The following is a 22,120-nucleotide window of genomic DNA, read 5'->3' on the forward strand; positions in this document are numbered from 1 at the left end:
AATACTTTTCTTACTCAAAAAAGAATATATAATCACAAAAACATAAGAGTAGCGGTCTTAAAATTAAAGCATTACCTTTAAAAAGTCGATACGGGTAATAACTATATTCTTCAAGTTGAATAGTTAAACAGTCTGATAACTATTTGTTCTCTAATTTTATCCGAAAATTGTTACTGAGCGACACCCTGCTATATCTTAAAACATCTATTACGTGTTTTAAAGCACGTAGTATGGTTAATAGCAATTTGTATCACTAATATAAAGCATTTATAACGACTTTATAGTTAAAAGGAACATACGCGCGCCGAAAACTTATTTTAACGCAAACGTTCGCAGGTGAAAATTTGCAACTCGTGTCACGACGGCTTAACATCTCGACACCTCGCATTGAGAAGGGGCTAACTCTTAACCTGTACAAATAAGCACTCGGTAAGCGTTCAGTTAGCGCTTTAGAATCAATTTTGCGTTTTATTTTTTTAATTTCAATGAAACAAAAGAGATTTTTAGAATAAAAGCTATGCTTTAAGCATTTTAAAAGCAAAGTTTTTTTATCTTTGAATAAATTCACTAAACTAATACAGCATACAAATAATTAAGAATAGCTTTACATATTATATTTACTTAAAATAGTATTTTTTAGTTTATACCGAAAAACTAAAACATTTTGTTTTTATTTTAAATTAATAAATAGAGTAAGAAATCAAAAAGTATGTAAAACTACTCTATTTTTATTGTTAAACAAAGGTAATTTACCTTTTGAAAAAACTTAAAAACTTCCAAATTTTTAAATAAAAAACACTTTTTTGATTGTTTACCACAGTAAAACTAAAACATAAACTGTTGACTTACGATTTCCTTTTTAAAGTTACACTGTTGAAGCACTCTACTAAAAAATATACTTTTATACGTAGTACAGAACGGCACACTTTTGACGCCCTTTAAATTAGCAAAGACTACTAGTACATTAAAAATTTGTGCGGTAAAGTCCTTTAAAACCATACATTTTATTTTGCCAAAAAAATCGAACATAACTTTACCACACTTTAGTATTAGTACATCTTTGCTAAAATTATCGGCTTGTCAATTATGAAATCGAATACATATTAGCTGGATTTTAACCACTTCCAGAATTTTTTTCCTTCTCTCAGTCTTCCTCTCTCACATCCATCGAAAGTTTCGAAATATCTAAGCTTTGACCGCTTGAAACGACAAAGAGCCATAAAATCCATCTGAATTCATCTAGATTTTGTGCTACCAGAGAACATTTTAAGTAAAATTTGCTAACTAATTTTTGATATACCCTAATATGGCAAGATAAATTCTAAGAGTTGTGTTTTCAAACTCGATTTGAATAAATTGCCCTAGGTTATAACTGAATTTTTTAGTCTAGGATTGTACATAGTCATTAACATTTTATTAAGAAACAGTATAGAAAAAATAGTGGCTAACTAATTTTATACGCTTTAAAATTTAATTACGATTATAGTACGATTTAATAAACTGAACTTAGCTAAAACTTATTAAATTCTGACAAAAATTTATAGATTTAACGGATTAAGCTAAAGTTTTGTCAAATGACTATCAAGTTCGGTTTAGAGTGTAAAAATAAGACCAAACAAAATAAAACTATTACAGTTTTTGGCCAATTTATGATAAAAAACAGGTTTAAGTATTTCTGGTAGTACCTTGGTAAGTTTTTAGTTAATAGATCGTATTAAACTTAACCAATCGAAAATAAAGCTTCAATCTTCTTTTTAGATGAGTATCATTTTCATGTCATAGTTTTTAAAAACTCCATCTAAGTAATAAAAAACAAAATAAACTATTTTTTAATCACATTAAATCAATATTGTTGTTATACTTGTCTGATAAAATACAAAATTATATATGCATTTTGATTTTATAATGTATTTAGAAATAGTAATATAGCAGTTTACGGTTATTTCGAAAAAAAATTAAATATAGAGTATTTGCAAACATTAATTACATTGAAACTTTGTTACTAATATTACACGTTTAAATTAACAAGGAAAAAAAAATTAACTATCAAACTCAAATTAACTAGCACATTTTCAATTAAACAGCAAGCTGATCACGATAAGCTAATACTAACAAACAAAAACTTCCGTGGTTGCGCGCGCCGCTATTTCTTAATGCAAAAAGTATCGAGTTATCAGGATGCTACGTCACAATCAACGCAACCGAAATAGACCTGCCACAAGTTAGATGTTTCCTATATCGCCGTTATTAAGTTGCTGGTGAAACAACAAATACAGGAAACTCGGATGAGCTGATGAATTAATTAAAAACTAAAAACCTTCTCGTTAGACCTTTGCGGCCCGCTTCGTCTTTAAGGCTTTTTTTTTGTGAGGAAAACCTTTTGTGCTCCGCTTGCTTAACAGGCCGCTGTGCAAATAGAATTATAACAATTTTCGGCGCAAATGTTACATTTTTTGTTGTTGTTCGCCCCAATTTTCTATTATTCGTCGCGCATAATTAACTGATTATTTGGCTCGCTTTTGTGCTTAGCTGCGTTTGGCAAATACGCTTTGCAACAATGTTTGAGTTTTGCTTTGAAGTGACGACTAATTCTAAGCTCAAAAGTATACATTTATTGTTTGAAAGGTCATTAAACTTGTTTTTTCAATATTTGTTTTACGCATTTAAATAATGACAAAGATTTGTTCGTTCAACATTTTTTTTTTGAACTTTTAACCAATAATTTTAGCTAACGAATTTAAAACATAAAGAAAACACAAAGTTTGATTTTCATCTCAGCTCTGCTTATATATTTAGTGCATTACGCAACACTAGACACTTGAGTTAGAAGTTTTGATGTATTGCTTTAAGCGGCGGTCCAAAATAAAGCTAAACATAAAAAATTCTTAATATTTAAAAGATTTAACATATTTAGTTAGTTGAAAGTTTTCGAACATAATGAATCTTTAGCCTTTGTTTAAAATGTTTTATGTTCTTTTAATCATAAATACGATAGAAAATATACATACATTTATAATGTTAAAAATCAATAATGCTAAGCGTATATATGCTATACGAAGTTCAAATAACTTCTATCTAAACTTTCAAGTTGCTAAACTTAATTTTATAATAAAAAAAATTACTAGATAAATATATAAACAGTCGAATTACATAAGCAAACTTAAAGTTTACAACGAATCACACCATTTACAAATATATCATAGGACTTTTTAATTATTTATTAAACAGTTTAACTGTTTAAAAACCTAATGTGATGATGAAAATTTTAAATTTAATCGAATATTTATCAAATTAACTTTGTTTTTTTAAATCATTTAACTTTTTGGGGGAAAAATCCTTAAAAAGTTCAACTTGATAATTCCAATATCATCACATTGTTTTATAGCTATACAGTTATATACTGTAATACAGTTATTCAATAATCCGCAACAGAATTAAACCAGTAAAATAAATTTTAAAAAGAAAACAGTGGTGTGACATCAGCATTAGTAAAATTAGTTTTAACTTTACAAAAATAGCTTCGAAAATGATAGCTGTAATTTTAAGAAAATAATTTCAATTCACAATTCAGCCATCAGTACCTTAATAAAAAACAGACACTTGTTAAAACAAACGCGGAAACGAAAACTTAAGACCAGGAAAAACGATCGATCATGCAAATTATCACCGCGCAGACGTTGTAAAGCCGGCCCGGCAATTTTCTTGGCTCACCGGTCCGTCTGATCGTGCTTGCACCAGACCTCCCCACAGACTCGACATACAGATGAGTCACTTTTGTTTTCGCCCGTCCCCCTACTTTCAGGATAACAATTGGCCTAGCGGGTTTAACAAACATTTGTCTTGTGTATTCCGTCACAAAGTAAACTATAAGGGTTTCAGTATTTCCATGTTAGAGATTTTTTTGTTTGAGTTAAGTGTAATTCGTCAATTGTAATACAAATAGTCTGTTTTTCATCAACTGTTTTTGTAAACTAACAATCGAAAAGACAATTTGATTTTTTTAGCTTGTGTATTTAAATAAACTTTCTTTTTGTAGTTCTATTAAACTTTTAATTTAGCTTTCAATGTCTTTTTATTTTCAAAGGCAAAATCATAGAAACATATAATTTTAAACTTTTGTTTTGTTTTAATTATTTTTTTATCTAAATGCAAAGTTGTTTTAATTTAAAGCTTGCAGCTAGACTTTTGAAACGTTGCAGCAAAAGCTATTCAAATTGCACCTTGACGAAAAATCAGTGTGCTCATCAATTAATCAACTTTAACGCAACTTGTAAACACGAAAGGTCGACTTTGCGCGCCGCAAAACCATCAGAACATTTTAATCTTCTTTGTGCTTTTCAGTAAGCTGCAAAATCACCTATTGTTCAACCTTTTCAACGCAAAAACCCAACTGTGTCATTGTTTCGCAACATTCAATGCCACCCTGACTGCAACAGTAAAAGTTTTTAATCAAAATACCGCATGAGAACACAAAACGGCGGTACACTGGGTGCCAGTTGCACGGGTTTTAAAAGACAGTTGCTAATCGGTCGGCTCAAGCGCCTTCAGACGATACTTCTCGACCAGACTTGTCAAGTGGCCTCGACCGAAAGTTTACTTTCACACCGAAAAGCGCTCGAGAGCGGCTTTGACCCGGCTGCAAAAACTTTAATTTCATCAAAATTAACGCTGCATCAGAAGTTGCCACCTGCGCTTAAGTGGCCCTTAAAAACGCAAAAAAAAAACGCGATATTTCGGCGCGCAGCAGCTAGAACTAAGCGACTTGTGTGCATGGGAAAGAGCGTTTGAGCAGCGAGCACTTTAGACTCTTAAAGTGATTAACGGCAGGTAACTCCTTGGGCGAGACGAGCACCGTATCGGTTGCCTCACCTTTAATTTTCAAAGAACAACGAAAGACACAAATTGATACTTGGCAGCCGCTTCCGTGAGAATCTGCACGACGGGTGAGGGGGGGTAGATCCGGATATTGGGGGTTCCCACGCGCCCACCCGAGTGTAACAGTTTGTTTGTCAGCAAACACAACCGTCCCACAGCGCTTTGAAGACCTGAGCCGAGCCGCGGGTGTCTGCTTTCGAGTGTGACGTCAATGCGCGGCGGTGGTGCGGAAAATTGGGGTGGTGGTGTGGCGATGAGTGAAATGAGGTAATTCACCCGATGATTTGCGAGTGGGAAGAGTGGCGTGATGCGCGCGCGTTAATCTGTGAAATTCTGCTTTTTGTAAAGAATTATCAAAAGTTTTTGGTAAAATGTTTTGCTAGTTGCGAAATTTAAGCGGGCAAAAAATATTTAGTTAAAGTTGTGTAAACAGTTACCTTAGTATTTTACTTACGTCAAAAAGCTGTGAAATTGTTATGTTTGCAAAGATATATAAACATTTATTTGTGAAATGCTTTAATTTAGAAAATTTAACGATTTTAAGCGTTAAACAAGTATTTTTTGTGTACTAATACGTAAACAAATACTTTAATACTATACTTTATACAAAAAACTGTGAATTTCTTATTTTTTTAAGGTATATAAAAAGGTTTGGGTAAAATTTTGCTTTTTGCAACTTAATGTTTTTAAGCGACTACAAACGTTTTTTTTTTTGTATACGAATATTAACAACTACTATAAAATTTTACTTACTTCGAAGCTTAATGTTTTAGACGTTTAAAAAACACAACTTTGTACTACATATTTGAAAACATTACATATTAAACTTTTTTTTGACGTCAATGTTTAAGCGTTAATTTGATAGCGATTTTTATAAAAAATTTGTTTTAAAGTTTACAACTAAAGAAATAAAGTTTAAATAATTTTAGTTTATAATGAAAAACCACACATCAACAAACATTTTTAACAAAGTTAGAGATAAAAAAACAAAGTTTCATATTAAAGTTTTTTTTGTTTTACATTAAGTCGTCAAAAGTTTTTAGAACCGTTCTTAATTTATAAATTAAAAAGTTCTTAAAAATACAAAATTACATAGTATCTTTAGAGAAACCAGTTACTTTTTCCAACTAAAAATGCAACCCTCTACATTTCACAGATCGGTGACACAAAACGAAATAACGCTACAAAATGACAACGCCAGAAAAATTTGTTTGTTATGATTTTGAAAATGCAAATGTAAGACACCAAATGAGCTGAAAAATTTTGTTGTATCCAAAGACTTGTGTTTTCTTATGTTTGAATATTTTACTTTATTTCAACATTTATTTTTCAGTAGCTTTTGTATTGTCATACTCAAATATATTAAAGTGTTAGATTGTTATTTGAACCATCTGTTTATTACAAAGTAAGGTAAGAAGATACATAAAAAGACATTTGTAAAGCATTAAAAGTAGTTCACTTGCACAAATACACATAGCTTTTAACTTATTAGTTTACTTTTACAAATTTAAATTTGTATATTCAACAACAGACAACTTTTTTCATTTTGTTATATGGTGAAAAAACTGAAATTTTCACTCACAAAAAACCTTCTGAGCTCAAATCATACTTGTCTTTATCAAATTTGTATAAAGTAACCCTAACTAACAATTTGTTTAGTTTTCAGGTTATTATACAGTTAATCATACTAAATGTTTTCACAAACAAAGTTTACACCTACAACTATCAAATGTGACGATGAGCCGAGTATAAAATGTAAGAGTTTTATTTTGTTTTACATTGTTATTTGTCGAGTGTGTGTTGTTTAAGATGTAAAACTTTTAGTATAATAGCTTTAGATTCTATTAACATTCAAAACAAAACAAAAAAGACCATGAAATTTGAATTGCAGCAAGTTTTTACAAAACTACTTTTACTATCGATACAAAACTAATGATACACATAACTTATAAAGTTATTTTATCAAAAAAACAACAATTGATTTTCTACACAACAAAGAAATTAAAACAAATTTGATTGCAACCTAAAATTGCAACTTTTTAAACACTCACTACATATGTTTATTATGTTAGTCAAAATATATGATAGTACCCAATAAAAGCATTTCTTCTTTATTTTAACAACTTTTCTTTTACTAGTTAAATATTAAATTACAGGTTATGCAATAGTAATAGCGATGATATACTAGTTACCGCTAACACATGACGCAATAATATCACTCTAATAATGTTTTTATTTAGTATGTTTAAGTAGTTATACTGTAAAACTATTTGTGGGTTTTCAAGAAACTTTTTTATTGGAAATACAGTCTATAATAAAACTTCTAAGTATTTGAAATCAAACTTATAGTAATGCTTAGTTTGTTCTGTCAAAAAGCGTTGATGGTTTGTTTTGTCATCAAATTTACTAATATGGAATAAATTAAATTTTTCTCTTTCTCAATTCAAACTAACTCCACTTTTAAAAAATATAAATGAATTAATTCTAAATTAAAATAAAACTTTTCTAAGGTCTTTAAATAAATATGCAGTTTATTTTCTACTGACAACAAAGTTGAAAATATAATACTTATGTTTGTAAAAACAGATTTTAAATACATGGTTTGACTAAAACTAAAAAATACATAACAAAATTCTGAATAACTTTCCAAGATATTTATTTTTATGAAACTTTTTAACCTTGGTCCTTGGTTTAATTAATAAAATATGCCAAAGATTTACAACATTTTCACAAATTTGTTGTCCCACCAAAGTATTATATAAGCCTACAATTTTAACAGTTTTATAGAAAATAAATTTTCAAATGCCGTATGAAATATGTCAAAGTGAAAAACTTATAATAGATTTTGTATATACTACAACTGGCTTTATGAAAGATAATTATTATCAAATAGTTCTTTCTTGTATAAAGACAACAACAGTAATAAAAATTATTAAACTTCTTTGATTTCAGTTTAATTTTTCTTAAAAACCCCGATAAGTTTACTTTAGACTGGATAGGTTTTAATAAATTTTAAGACTTTTTATGGACTTTTTACATGTCTGAATGACAAAAGAATTCCAAACTTGAAAAAGAATACAAATAGAACTTAGCATTCTCTGTGTTAAAAAATATTTGCCGTCGATAGATATTAGTACATTAGCAGTACTATCTTCTCTTTGTGAGTTAATGTTAAGTGCATTTGTTTAAGTACTGAATTCAGGTCATTTTTGATTGAACTACGACTAAAGATTACACTAGGGTTTCCGAAAATTGACCATATAGTCTCCTTGGGGACATAAGCAGTAAAGGGGGGGTAGTAAGTAGTAAAGGGGCCTCAGGTAGTAAAGGTATGAGATAACAATTTGAAAGCTACACTAGATATTTTAAAGTTTTTAATGAAGAGCAAAAAAATTCATAGGCGTAGTTAGAATTGTTTTGAAATTTAAACTAGATACCAGGGGTGTCGCGTGGGGTGTTGCACTGCCGCAAATACACCACTTTAAAACTTTAAAAGAAAAAAATGAGTATTTATGACGTTTTATTTATTTCTAAGAATAAAATCTCTTATAAAACTTCAACTTAGACAACGACCATTTTGCTCTCTACACTGCCGGAAATTACCACAAAATCAATATCTTGCGGTAAGTAAGCTAAGTTGAAAATTCCCAAGTATCAATCCACAAGCTATTGTAAACAAAAAATGAAAACAAAGTTAAGCAGAGCAGAAGCAACTCAAGCAGAGGCAACACGAGCACCGGCAACTCCAGCAGAGGTAACTCAAGCAGAGGCGACTTGAGCAGAGGCAACTCAGCAATTTTATTTTAATTTCAGCACCACCTAAAAAAAATACCACGCAACGCCACCAAAAAGCATCTTAGCCGTATTTGATCATGGTATTTTAAGAAATCTCATCGGAGGAGGTCATAGCTTTTTTTATTATCTAAAGGGGGCCTAACAAAAAGTTTTGGAAACCATCTACTACTTAACCTTATGTATTATGTCTTACTAACAAAAATGGTAAACGTACAAGCTTTTTTTAAGAAAATTAAAATAACTTATAAAAATCTTTTCAAAGAACCAAGGGTGTTGTGTTTAATGTTTCATAAATTTGTTATGGGCTATAACGAGCGTCGTGCTAAAAGTAGCTTCAGTTTTTATACTTAAACTTATGAAAAAAATCATTTTATAAATCATCATAAGGTTTATATGTTGTTAATAATGTTAAAACTAGGAAAAATAAGTCTAGCTGCCTTGAATTATCTACTTTTATATTCAATCATAAGGTTTAAAGCAGCATTAAAGTAAACTACTTTTTATGTAATTAGGTTACAAACTAAAATTTTAAATTTATTGATTGTATTATTACAATTTACTAGTGATAGCTTTAGTGATTTTATAGAACAGCTATAAAAAGATTGTATATTTTTTTCTACTCTAAAAAAATAATATATACAATAAATAGATATTTGTAAAAGCATGTTTTTATTAGAGTTAATTTTTTTTAAATCTATTGTATTTTTGAAGAAATAATAAAGCGTGTTTTTGAATACTACAATATTATTATAATTGTGTTTAAAATATAAATTAGATTTTCATTCAGAAAATAATGTATTTGTTCCAAGTAATACAAACAGATGTGCACATTGAAAAATAACTTTAGTTTATAAAAATTTGCCGTTATCACAAATACTTACTGTGATTATGAAATCTTCTCTTACATTATTTTGATATAGAAAATCATTTCAGATATAATTACTTTTCGAAATTCTGTTGAACTCTATAAAGTTTACCATTCTTATTAAGGACTTTATCCAATAAAGTATTTTTATATTCATACCTTGAGGTACCACAGTTGCGGCGTACTTATTCTGGATGTAACAGGTAATTTTTGTCAACAAAAAAATTAAGAAAGAAACTGTATTTTAACTTGATGATATTTTTTAGTCCTTTTTTGTAAATACAATAACTTATAAAGAAGCAATCTTATAAGTACTTAACACTTCCAATTAGAGTTATGTTGATTAAAACATGAACATTTGAAAAGTAATTTGTTTAAAAGAAACATGATATTTATAGATATAGTATGCAAATGAACTTATAACATAATATTTTTAATACACACAATAATTTTGAGTTTTTTTATTATTTTGAACTAGTTGATACCTTTTTTATTCATAAAAATTATCTTAGCAACCAAAAATTGAATACCTAAAGCTATCCTCAATACAAATTATTTATGTAAAGTCTTTTAAATACTAGCTTTTCATAATTGAATAGATACCAGAAAAGTTACAAAATTGAATATAAGTGAAATTTCACTATTACTATATACTTTATAAAAATTTGGAAAAGAATAAAAGTAGAACTATGACTACCATAGTTTTCAGCTTTTTGTTTATTTATTTTGTTTTTAAGAAATTTTTACATTTTTGGCTGTTTGTAGCTGTGGGTTATATGATATCTTACAACTAATTCATAATCTTTTTTTCTTATTCCACATTAAACAATTTTTCTTAAAAAAACACAAAAAAACAATAGTTACACTATTATCAGGTAACTAATTCAGATATATTTTTAACAAAGCACAACAAATTGAACATATATGCTGAATCAGTCAACTTTAAATTCAAAGTGCGCACTTTTGAAAGTGAATCCCCTAATAATTTATACGTTATAAACTTACTGTCAACGTGCAAAGTTTGCATATTTAATTGAGACATGGATTAAAATGCAAAAATAAGTAGAAAAATATTCTTTTTTTTTAATATCCCTTTTTTTTATATACAGGCCACCACTTAAAACAGTAATAAACGCTTATGAAGATATTATTTTTGTTTTATTTTATTATTTTACCAGAATATTTTTTGCAGCAAACTTTATTTAAACAATAAAACTACCGGTGAGAATTTTTAATAATATTTTTTTATAAACAATAAAACTATTTGGGAACAGTTGTGTAATACTGTTAATAGTCCACATTTACAAAATTTAGAATAACAACTAATTTTATTTTCTCATTGGTTTAATTTTTTTATCACATATATAGAACTTTTATAAGTTTTACATAACTATTAAACAGTAAAGTTGTATCAAAAAATATAGCTAATAATTTTTCATATAAAAAATTGATTTACATATTTACTTTTTGCAAAACTTAAAATTTGGTATGAAACTAATAAACTTTGAGGTGTTAGACTTCTTTATTTCTCAAAAGTTTTATCAAAATTTGCAAAATATTGTCAAGCTTTATAAAAAACTTAAGATTTTTATACTACAACTAAAATTAAATATTTTTTATAAAGCTTGATTCATCCAACTATATGCGTGCTTATGTGCTTGTGTAACGCGTGGCCTCTCTCAATTCTTCTATAATCGCTTGGTAAAATCTATTTGCTTTATTGCTACTGCTGTATTTGTTTATCGTTTAAATCACGGAAGAACGTTTTATCGATAGAGTTTTAAATAAATAAAGGAAGTAATCGATTTCAGAATCTGTTCTACTTATGAAAACTATCTTTAAATGGTTTTATTTTTGAATGATGTTTGAAAACCATTTATCTTTTAGCACCAATCGACAACTTTAAACGGCATTTTAATAAAATTAACATTTTTTTATTTGTAATGTTAAAAGAAAACTGTGAATCTTATGCAATGAATTGACTGCTCTTTATTCCGCTTTTTTTACCAAAACTTAAGTAAAAATTTAGAAAAAGTAAGTAGGTTTATTAAACAGCTTAAAACTTTTCATCACTTATACTTACCCCAATCTTAATACCATACTCAAATTCTTATTACTTTTTCAATTTATGAAAAAAAAATAACTGTTAGAAAAATTAATATCTTGTATTTTATCTTCAGAGTTTTTTCTTATAAATGAGTTTTTAAATCCAGCAGATGGTTGGGTACACATTATAATGACAACTATAAACTTGTTAAACATTCTTTTTTTTTTCATTTCAAACTTATGCTTTTCATCAAAAACTACAAAAGCCACATCACCGACCAAAAAGCCCGTACAAATAAAAGCAATATCCCGTCCTCAAAAATAAAACATACCTTTTCCTGTACGTAAGCTCCTAGCAAAACAGGCAGAGTTAAAGTGTAAACCCCGTGAGATCACTCGAGTGTGCACAATTATCAACACTCGATACTTTAACTGGCTTCAAAGCAACACGAATCGGTTTACGCTAGGATGGGTCGACGAATAAACATGTGGGGGTATTGAGAAGGATTATGGCCCGCATGAGCAAAACTTAAAATCTAGACGCGAGTGTGTAACATCACCCGTGTTGAAATTTTTCTAATGCAAATTGATGTGTTTTGGCTGTCAATTTGCAGCGCCAGCCAAATCGCGCTCGCATATTTGAAACTTGTGTAATCTCATGAAATATTTTCTTTCTGACACCGCTACTTGTTCGCGCTGAATAAAAAATCACCAGCAGCTTAAAAAACTCGCCTGTTTCAGATGCTAACTTTGATAAATCGATGAGTTTTTCAGACGTTTCGTCACAAGAACTCATTGCTATTTCTGTCACAGCCACAAGCTATTTTGTAAGACCGGGTGGCCCAAAAGTTAGCTCATAAATTTTTTATCAGATTTTTTACATTTTGCTTTTAAATATTTCAAGTGAAAATGTTGTAAAATTTGCATATAAGGTTAAAAAGGTTTTATCAAATGTCAAAGAGCTTCAATGAAAATAATTACGGTTACATAAAATTTTACTGTCCCTTAGCTTTTGCATAACTCAAAAGTAAAATTACCTATTCTTCAAATTTTTAATAAAATCCAAGTATGTACTCATGCTTGCTTTAAAAAGGTACAAACATAACCATGTAACATCAAGTAAGATTTAAATAAAACAGATTTAAAAGATTTAGATTAAAAACAACAGTGATGTTAATTCAAAACATTTTTAATCATGCATAATACTTATATGCGATTAGTTCGAACAGTGTGGTTTCATTTAAAGTGCTGTTTATAGATTAAAGCAACATGAAAGTAAGTAAAAATTACAAGTTATTACAAATAATGATTAATAAAAGCTTAAAATTTTAGCACAATCTTTTTAAAAGATTAATCACATTAGCTTAAGTAGTTTACTACAATTTGAAATAATAATGATCAAACACCAAAATTCAAAACAATTTAAATAGTTTATTGTCTTTTTTGCTGTGTAACATTCTCTAATGTTTTAATCAAAAGTTGTTTACGTTTGAAATAACAAACTAACATCTAATTCTTTAATTATTTATATTAATGTCTTTAAAAACTTTGACGGTTAAATTTAAAGGTTATATTAGCTTTAACTAGTCATATAGCAATTTCAAAAACATCTTTAAAATTAAAAACTTAGTATAACTATATTTAAAATTAATTTTAACCTTAATGTACTACGCTAATAAAATTCTAATAAAAACAACATGACAATAGGAATACAGTAATAATTGTTTGAAGTACTAACTTACTACATACTTACATATGTATACTTTATTTTATGGAATTTAATTTGTTGCTTACAGTTAATATAAAGCTGATTTCATTCTAAAGACTTTTATATATTAATAAAATGGTAGTATTTTTTAACAAATGTTTAATATAACTTATCATTTTGATCCAACTAATGGCTATTTTTAACAACTTTCAGAAACCATTTTATGTTACATTTACCAAACGCATACAGTACTTATATCTTCATCGTCCAAAATAAATTCAATATTGTGTATACATATTAAAATTTACCGCTAGTTTTTTGTAGATTTCATATCTTAAAGAAAACTTCAACTATAAATGTAGTTTTGTAATTTGAGTCACTATCTTTGCTTGTATTTGTAGAATAATTAGACTTTATAGTATTCTTCAGTGTTGATACAGAAAAATAAGCTTAAAAAATAAAAGTATGTTAAACTTTAATTTTTGTGCAAAACAATTCTTTATTGCATGTCTATAATTTTTTTTACAACTTTTCTAAATAATTTTTAAGAATTCCAGCTTGGCAAAAAATATCAACTAAATATTTCGTCAATTCTTAGATTTTTATTTAGTTTGATAATATGCTGTTTGAAACATTAAGTGTACAACATATGTTATTATAATCTTTTGTAACTTGCCTATTATCTATTGCTATTAGATAACTATATTATTTTTAAGGGTATGTTAAAAGGTTAAAGTTTAAGTAATTTAGAATACTTGAAATTTAGCTATTTGTTAACTTAATTTTCCAGCTGCTCAATGGTCACCAAGCTGATTAATATTTGTTCATCCTTTGAAATAAAAAAATATATATATTGGGTACTCCTACACTTGAACAAGTGTGCTGCTATTAGTTAAAAACATGTAAACACTTTTTATTCATAGCGTGCTTTTAGTTGATTAAAAAAAAAACAATCAAATTTAAATGGAAACACTCAATAAACTAAATTGGGAATATATAAACAAGCTAAACAGTTAATCCTCTGTCCATTCTAATATATTTTTTGTTTTATTGAGCTTGTTTTAGCAATAGTATTTTACTTATACCGCTCAAGTCTTAAACCATTATGAAAAAACATATCCGCCACTACTATTAAAACCATTAAACCTTATATACAATGTTTAGTAAAAAATATCTAGTAATCTTTGGCAAGCTTGGAAAGGAAAAAAGTTCTTACATTAATAATTCCATTTTTATTTCTACATTATAATTAAAAGTATTAGAAAGGTACAAAAATGGTCGTTTTTTAACAAAATGGTCAAATTGGTCAATAGTCAAATAAAAAAACAATTTGAATAACTTATCAGGGTTGTAATTAGCTTTACTGTTAAACCTTATCGTTTGAAGATAATAAACTATATTAAACTTTTTTTGCATTACCTGAAAAATTCATGCACCCATAAGGTTCGTGCACCCCAAACTAAATTCTGTGTACACTTTGACGACAACTGCTCTACAGTACAGTTGTAAGTATAGTTGGTAATGTTTATTCTTTTACTTCATAAGTACAATAAAAAATTACTGTATTATTATACCTAATTCAGTGAGCCCATGATGAAAGTTGTAAAATTACATGCTATAAAAACTTTTTGAACTTTGTACTTTAAACTTTTTTGAAACAGCAGTGTTTCCCAAACTTTTTATCATAAAGCCCCCTTTGAAAATAAAAACTACTCTTATATCAACTCGAGAATATCTAGTGTAAGTTTCACAATATGGCCTTATGGCCCCTTTACTACTCAAAGCCCTGGTGCCAAAAAACCTGGGAACCTGGAAAAACGCTGAATTTGAGAAATTTTTTAAAAAAATCTGGAAAAACCTGGAATTTTTGACAACTTTAACATGTTAAGTTGTAAAACTTAGTTTGACACAAAATATCTATAATATTGACCAGGGGTCGGCAAACTGTTGCCCGCGGGCCAAATTTGGCCCTCAAAGTCTGCGGTCAGCAAGCTCCTTTTCAGTTGAAAATATACATTTTAAAAACAATAAAAATTAAATATTTTGTAATAAAAACTTACAGTTAGGCTCTTAGATTAATAAATACTCTTTATTAGGCCTCCAATATTGCTTAAATTATCTTACTTTTGATCTTAACAATATTTTTCTACTGATTACTAAAAATTTGTTTTTTAATGCGGCCCTCAAACGTTTTTTTATAATTAGTGCTGCCGCGAGCAATTTTTCCTAGAAAAATTGGCCCGCGAGTTACATAAGGCTGCCGACCCCTGGTATAAATATATTTTTTTGTCATCATCAAAAAAAGTTTTAATAAAAAATACAATTAAAGTATTTTACAGTATCTTTTCAATGTTTTTATACTACTTAGCACAGTTTATTACCTTAACTTAAAACTAAAAATAGGCCTAAAATGTGTATTTTTAAAAACCCGGAGGAAATTTTTAAAACCTGGAGAAAATTTGCCAAAAACATTTGACAACCCTGATTAGTGGTATGAGTTGTACTCATTGTATTTTGTGTACGTTCTTTTATTTGAAAAACACAACCAAACTAAAATAGTTTTTTATGAAGTTCTCAGACAAAACAATTTTTTCACAATAACATACAATAATATTAATTTATTCGGTCAATATCTAAAAAAGCTAAAATTACCTTTTAACTAATAAATAAGGGTTTAAAGCAAAACAACCTAGCTGTTTTTATTAAAAACTTATTACAAATGTGTTTTCTTAGGTTAATTTCTTCAAGATAAAATAAACAGTTTATTAACTATATCAGTGGTCATCAAAAAATACACTGGTGCTCACTAGTTTACACAAAATTTATTTGGGGTGCACGAAACTTTTGGGATACACCTAACTTTTTTTGTGGTGCATGAACTTTTCAGGTGACGCAAAACAAAATTTGTTTAGTTTACTATTTTGTTTCTTTTTAATTGAAGTTAATTTTAGCTCTGATAACTTTGTTTTCTATTTTTTTTCAATTTTGTTAAAAAACGACCTCTTTTGTACCTTCTAATACTTTTAATGAAAATTAATCAATAGTTTAAAATATGTTCTCCTTCCAAATCCTCCTAAATAAACTTCTGAAAGTAAACCTCAAAGACTTCAATATGGAAAAGATTAGTATACAATTTGTATTTAACGTTATCAAATATTCTAGTTTAAGCATAGCACTATATTTAAAATTACTAATATATTATCATTATTGAAAAAATATATATTATTCAGTATTTCAATTGACAAATATTATAATATATGGAATCATTTTAATATAATAAATATAATTAATTGTACTTCTAATAAGTTTTAAATTCAAAAGTTGTTAATACTCTCAGATTTTTTCAAACAACAAAGAGCAGAAATTGCTGCAGTCTCCTTATACTGAAAATTAAAGTTGATTACGTTTTCTTACCACTAGCGGCTTAACTTGGAAGGTTCACAAAAACTATTTTTCACAATTTGGTGTGCACAGATTTTATCAGCTTGACGGCCACTGTTCTAAATTAAAATACAGTTACAATAAAATAGTCACTAACTTTAGTTTAAGAATGTATTTAATAATATTTTAATCTTTTTCAGATTCATAGATAAATGTTCTTAATGTCTACTACTTCAGACTTGAAATCGCTGTGCAAAATGCGGAGCCGTGTTTTCAACAGAAGTTGGGTCACATAAGCTCGTGAGTTGTCTTAAAAATGGATCATTCATATTTACCTACGAGCAATCAACACTGAGTGATGGGTTAGTTGGCTGAGAAAACTCGTCAGAATCCAGCAGCATGGTTATCAGCTGTGAACCAAAAAGTTGCACTCACACATTCAACTCTAATCCCCAAGATTTTAATCTGTGAGAACACCTATGAGATTAAATGTTTTCTCTAATCAAGAAACAAACTGAGGGTGGAAACTGCCGCAGATTTAAGAGTAATCCCGAGGGAGGAATACGGAATAGCTTTGTCGTTGTGTATCAAGCATGCTTAAGTACCTGGGAGCATTTTGAGCATGGTTTTAAATAAGGTTCTTTTTATTATGGAAAAAGCTAAAAACTTTTACGTGTTCTGCAAAACAAAGGAAGCTTAGTTGAAGTTAACACTGTTTAGTTTTAACTGGTCACAAAGTTTTTATAATTTTTAGTCACTTTGTTTTTTAAAACCTTTTTTAATAACATCATATCTTGTAATTGATATTGTTTTTAATTTGCAAACAAAATTTATAAACAAGTAAAAACGCATACCAAAATGGAATAAATTACTATTTTATGTATTAATATTGTGTTTCAATATAGTTAAATATGAATATTTTTTAATTTTTATGAACTTTTATTTTAAGATTGCTTTTATTGTTTCATTTAGTTTTATAAAAGTACTAATGCAAAACTATGTTTTATTAAGTTTTCAAAGCACAAGTGATTTATAACTTCTTACAATACCTACTTTTTAATATAAAATACACTTACTTAATAAACTTTTTGTATTAAATGCAAATTTTAACTTAAAACAAGAAAATAAGATTCTATACAATTATCAAAATTTAAAAATTAAGATTTAAACGTTTATGCAATCTATTACAAAATTATTTTACCTTTTTAGAATAATTTTTATAAAAGAAATACTATCTACAAAAGTAGTATAGAACAAATCCTAATAAAAATATTTGATACTCGTTTCAAAGAGTGGTCTTTGTTTATTTTTAATTTTGTGCACTAAACGATATACTATCGTGTGTTAATATATTTAAGTTTAGTTTTGTTAATTTAGCTGTTACTTTAACAACTACTACTTTTTTTAATTAATCAGTTTCTATAGGTTTAAAATAGTATATACAACGAAAAAGACTGAAGTCATCGCTAAAATAAAACTTTAGTGTTTATCTATTTATAAGAATCATTTTTGAAGAAACTTTATAGTATGTAGTAAGTACTGTTGTCTTTGTTATTTTTGGGTATAATTTCGCTATAAAATAAAGATTTTTTATACATATACTGTAGTCGTTTCTGATTTTTTTTCATTATTCATACATTTCAAAGTATAAATGTTATTTCTATTAAATTTATACCAAAAGTACAACCAGTAAAAGTAAAAGTTATTTTAAATTTAGTAAAAATTGATTACTTATAATTCGTACATCCAACGACTTGATTAAATGTCATGTTATTTTGAATTTGGTTTACTTTTTGGTACTAAGCAAACTATAAAAAAATTTTAAATTGCTTTTACTTTAGCTTAATTTTTTTGTTTTATGGTGAAATTTTGTGATCAGTAAATTAAAAACTGAAGTAAAGTGTTCTTTTTTAATAATATTTTTCTTATTTTAAATTAAGCTTTAAGTTTAAAATATTTCATAAACAAAACCATTTTTTTACAAATTTATCACAAATAAAACATTGTTTCAAAATCTCTACCATAACAAATTGGTTACCCTCAAAAACATTTCAGAAAAGTTTAATTATTAAACAACTATACTACATCCTTTAATTAAAATTCTAGTTTGCCTAACACTTAGATCTAAGTAATTACTTACAAAAGTATAAATATTTAATGATACACTACTTTTTTGGAGTCAAAACTCTTGATTTGGACAAGTTAAAACATTTTTTTTAAACTAAAAGTACAGTTTTATTTGAAATAACAAAATTCAACTACACTTGCTTTATAATCTTATGACGACCAAAAAAAAAACATTTTTAATCATAAAAAGTATTTTAGTGAGTAATAAGTTAATTGAAGCTTTAGTTTTCAACCTATTTTGATTACTTTTTTATAGAAAAACAATAGGCTTGTCTATGTAGAAAAAATCAACAAGTTTTAATATTTATCCATGAATATATTTCGTAGTTATCAGTAGTTTCAAATAGGATTATTTTGTATCAAAAAGCCTCTAAAACTTTTTTAAGCTGTGAATCCTATATTACTTTAATTTTTTTAATTATCAAAGTGTAAAATTTATTATTTCTAACTTTTTTCCGATTAACAAAATAGTATTTATATGTAGTTAAACGAATCTATTTTGTATATATTTTTTTAGTTCGTTCCATGCTGTAGTTAATGTTACAATTTCTAAAAGATAGTTCAATAAAAGTCTTTGTTTGAAAAATTCTGTAAATAAATTTTTGATCCTATCATTTTTTTTTTTAAATCTCTGTTAATATAAACTAAGAAAAAGTTATCCCAATCAGTAGTATAGAATCAACCGAGTCAACTTAGTAGTTTTGTAATAGTTAACAGTATCACAAAAAACTAAATTAGAGTTGTTGGATTTGTTTTTAGACGCGTTTCTTTAAAGCAAAATAAATAATATAAAAACTTATTTTTATAATAAACTTAACTTTTTTTCATCAAAGGGAAGTCTAGAAGAAGACTATGCTGGACTTTTTCAGTTAACACTAAACTAAAAAAGATTTATTTAGTTATGAATATAGTTTTCTACAATGTATGAATTTTTTAAAAAAATATATTTGTACTTAACTGAGAGAAAACTTTAAAAGGTTTCATCAATAAAATGTGTCAAATCGATTTTTGATTGTTGTAACTTACAACAAAAACAAATCTCAAAACTTACTACTACAATTTTACATACAGTTTTATTATTAAGAGAAAAAAAAGCGCTCGAAAATTTAGTCCAAGGACCTGGTGTACGAAAAAACCTTTTGGTTATCGAGTCATACACCAGGATACAGTTTAATGTTATGTCCAGGACAGCTTTAAAATAGTTCGCTGTTAAATGTTTTAAAAATCAAAATAGTTCCAGAAACTTTATAATGATTAAGTTGTCAATTAAATTTGATTTGAAATTAGGCAAAATTGTACTTGGCCCGCTGGAACATTTGTAGCTCTTGGTGCTTAAAAATTTTATTCTTCAAAGAAAAATCAAGAAGTTTTAAACCTAACAAATGAAAATGTTTATCCAAGTGATTTGAGTCCAGATGTTTTAGAGAGTATAAAATTTTCTGTTAAACTTCCTTAAACAGTAATAAGTAAATTACTTTAGTTGTAAAACCAATTGTGAATAAATGTTATAAGCGGATTGTAAGGTGTATTAGAATAAAAGAAAGTTCAGTTAAAACAAATTCAAGTGTTTCTCACAATAATTTAAATGAAAGAGGTAGTATCGCGAACAGTGATGCTAATTCCAAGAAGCATAAACCTAGAGTTGTTGTAACACTTGATGATGAAAATAAAGTCAAAGACCGTCTTTTGAAAAGAAGTAATACAGTGATAAACAATGACCAGACTAAATTTCATGTGCCAACTACTATAAATTTTATTAAAAAAGTTGAACAGAAGTAGATAATTTGCAAAAAAGTGATAAAGGATCTAAATTTAGTGTAAAAAACAATAAAAGTTCGAACTAAAATTAACATAAGTTTTATAAAAAAGACAGGTGGAAAAATGGAAATTTAAGCTACATATTTGGAAGTTTCAACGACTTCAAAAGTTTCTGATAACAGTAAGAATGAAGTTAGTAAAAAGCCTGGAAGTCAAAAACTGATGCTAATTTAGTATTAACAAGAGAAAAAACTAAAAAAATTATTGATAAAGAAAAAATTCAGGACTTCAAAACGATAATAGACTTTTAGAATTAAGTTATTGTTGTAAATTTTCAAATTAAAGAGCTAAAAAAAGTTTTGATAGAACATGAAAAAAATAAAGTTAAACCTGAAAACGTTGTTAAGTTTTAAAATCAGAACAACTTAGTAACTGTCATAATAATGATGATTTAACAAAAGTATCTATTTGAAAAAAGAGTTTTGGATGTTCTAATTTGAGGTGATAACATCGGTAAAACATTTGTTAATATTCGAAACTCAATAAACTTGTTTGAATTGATAAACGAATTTTAAGCAAACTTGATAAAATTTTCATAAGAATATGCCGAGCACTTAAATACACTACTTTATCATCCGACTTAAAGATTTTAAGGTTAAAAAAAACCGTCGATGACACTTTTAAACGATTTAAAACTATACGCACCTTTTTAGAAGATCATTTAAATAAGTTAGTTAGTGATGTCTTATTTTGAAATATATTTTAAAATTAATTACTGAGATGTTTTATTAAAAAACAATCTTCGTGGAGATAAGTTCTGTAAAAGCTTACAAAACTATCAAAAACAACTTAGAAAAGCCATAAAAGAAATAGAAAACCCGAAAATTACAAACAAAGGTGTTACAAATTTGATGAACTGAATAAATTTTCTGATGATAAGTTAGTAAACCGAATTTTCAAGTGCGAAGTTGTTGTGTGGAAGATTTGTGTACCTCTACATTTGAGCTTCAGATTTATCTACCAATTAACTTAAAAGCAATTATAGATTCTACAGTTGATTAGCAGAAACCTTACTAATGGTTAAAACAGTCAGATCCAACGTGAAAAACTCACTTTCACTCGAATGCGAAGAACTAAATGATTTGACTGGAAATTTCTATTAATTTCTGGTGGATACTGATAAATAAGAGAGTGGACCGATCTATCAAATGCTGAAGGTATAGACGTAGTTTGAAAAATAGACTTTTTCGTTAGTAAATTTGATGGTGACTATTTTATTTGTTTTCTGTCTTTAATCTGTTAACTATGATTATTTGGTTGAATTTTTTTAGTTTGTGCATTTGTTTGGTTTTATTGACACCTTTGTTATGTTTGATGTTCAATACAAATTACTTATGATAAGTGAACTTCTTTTATTTAATTCGTCAATAAGCTATAAAAAATTGAGAAGTTATTTAAAAAGTTTACTAGCCTACAGAACATTGAATAATAGTTACAAAAAACCATATGTTATAAATTTAAAGTAACATCCAAACTTTTCGTATCTCATATAGTAAGTAATTATT

Source organism: Thalia democratica, chromosome 6 (assembly GCF_965202585.1).
Source record: "Thalia democratica chromosome 6, ktThaDemo2.hap1.1, whole genome shotgun sequence".
Classification (NCBI taxonomy): Eukaryota; Metazoa; Chordata; class Thaliacea; order Salpida; family Salpidae; genus Thalia; species Thalia democratica.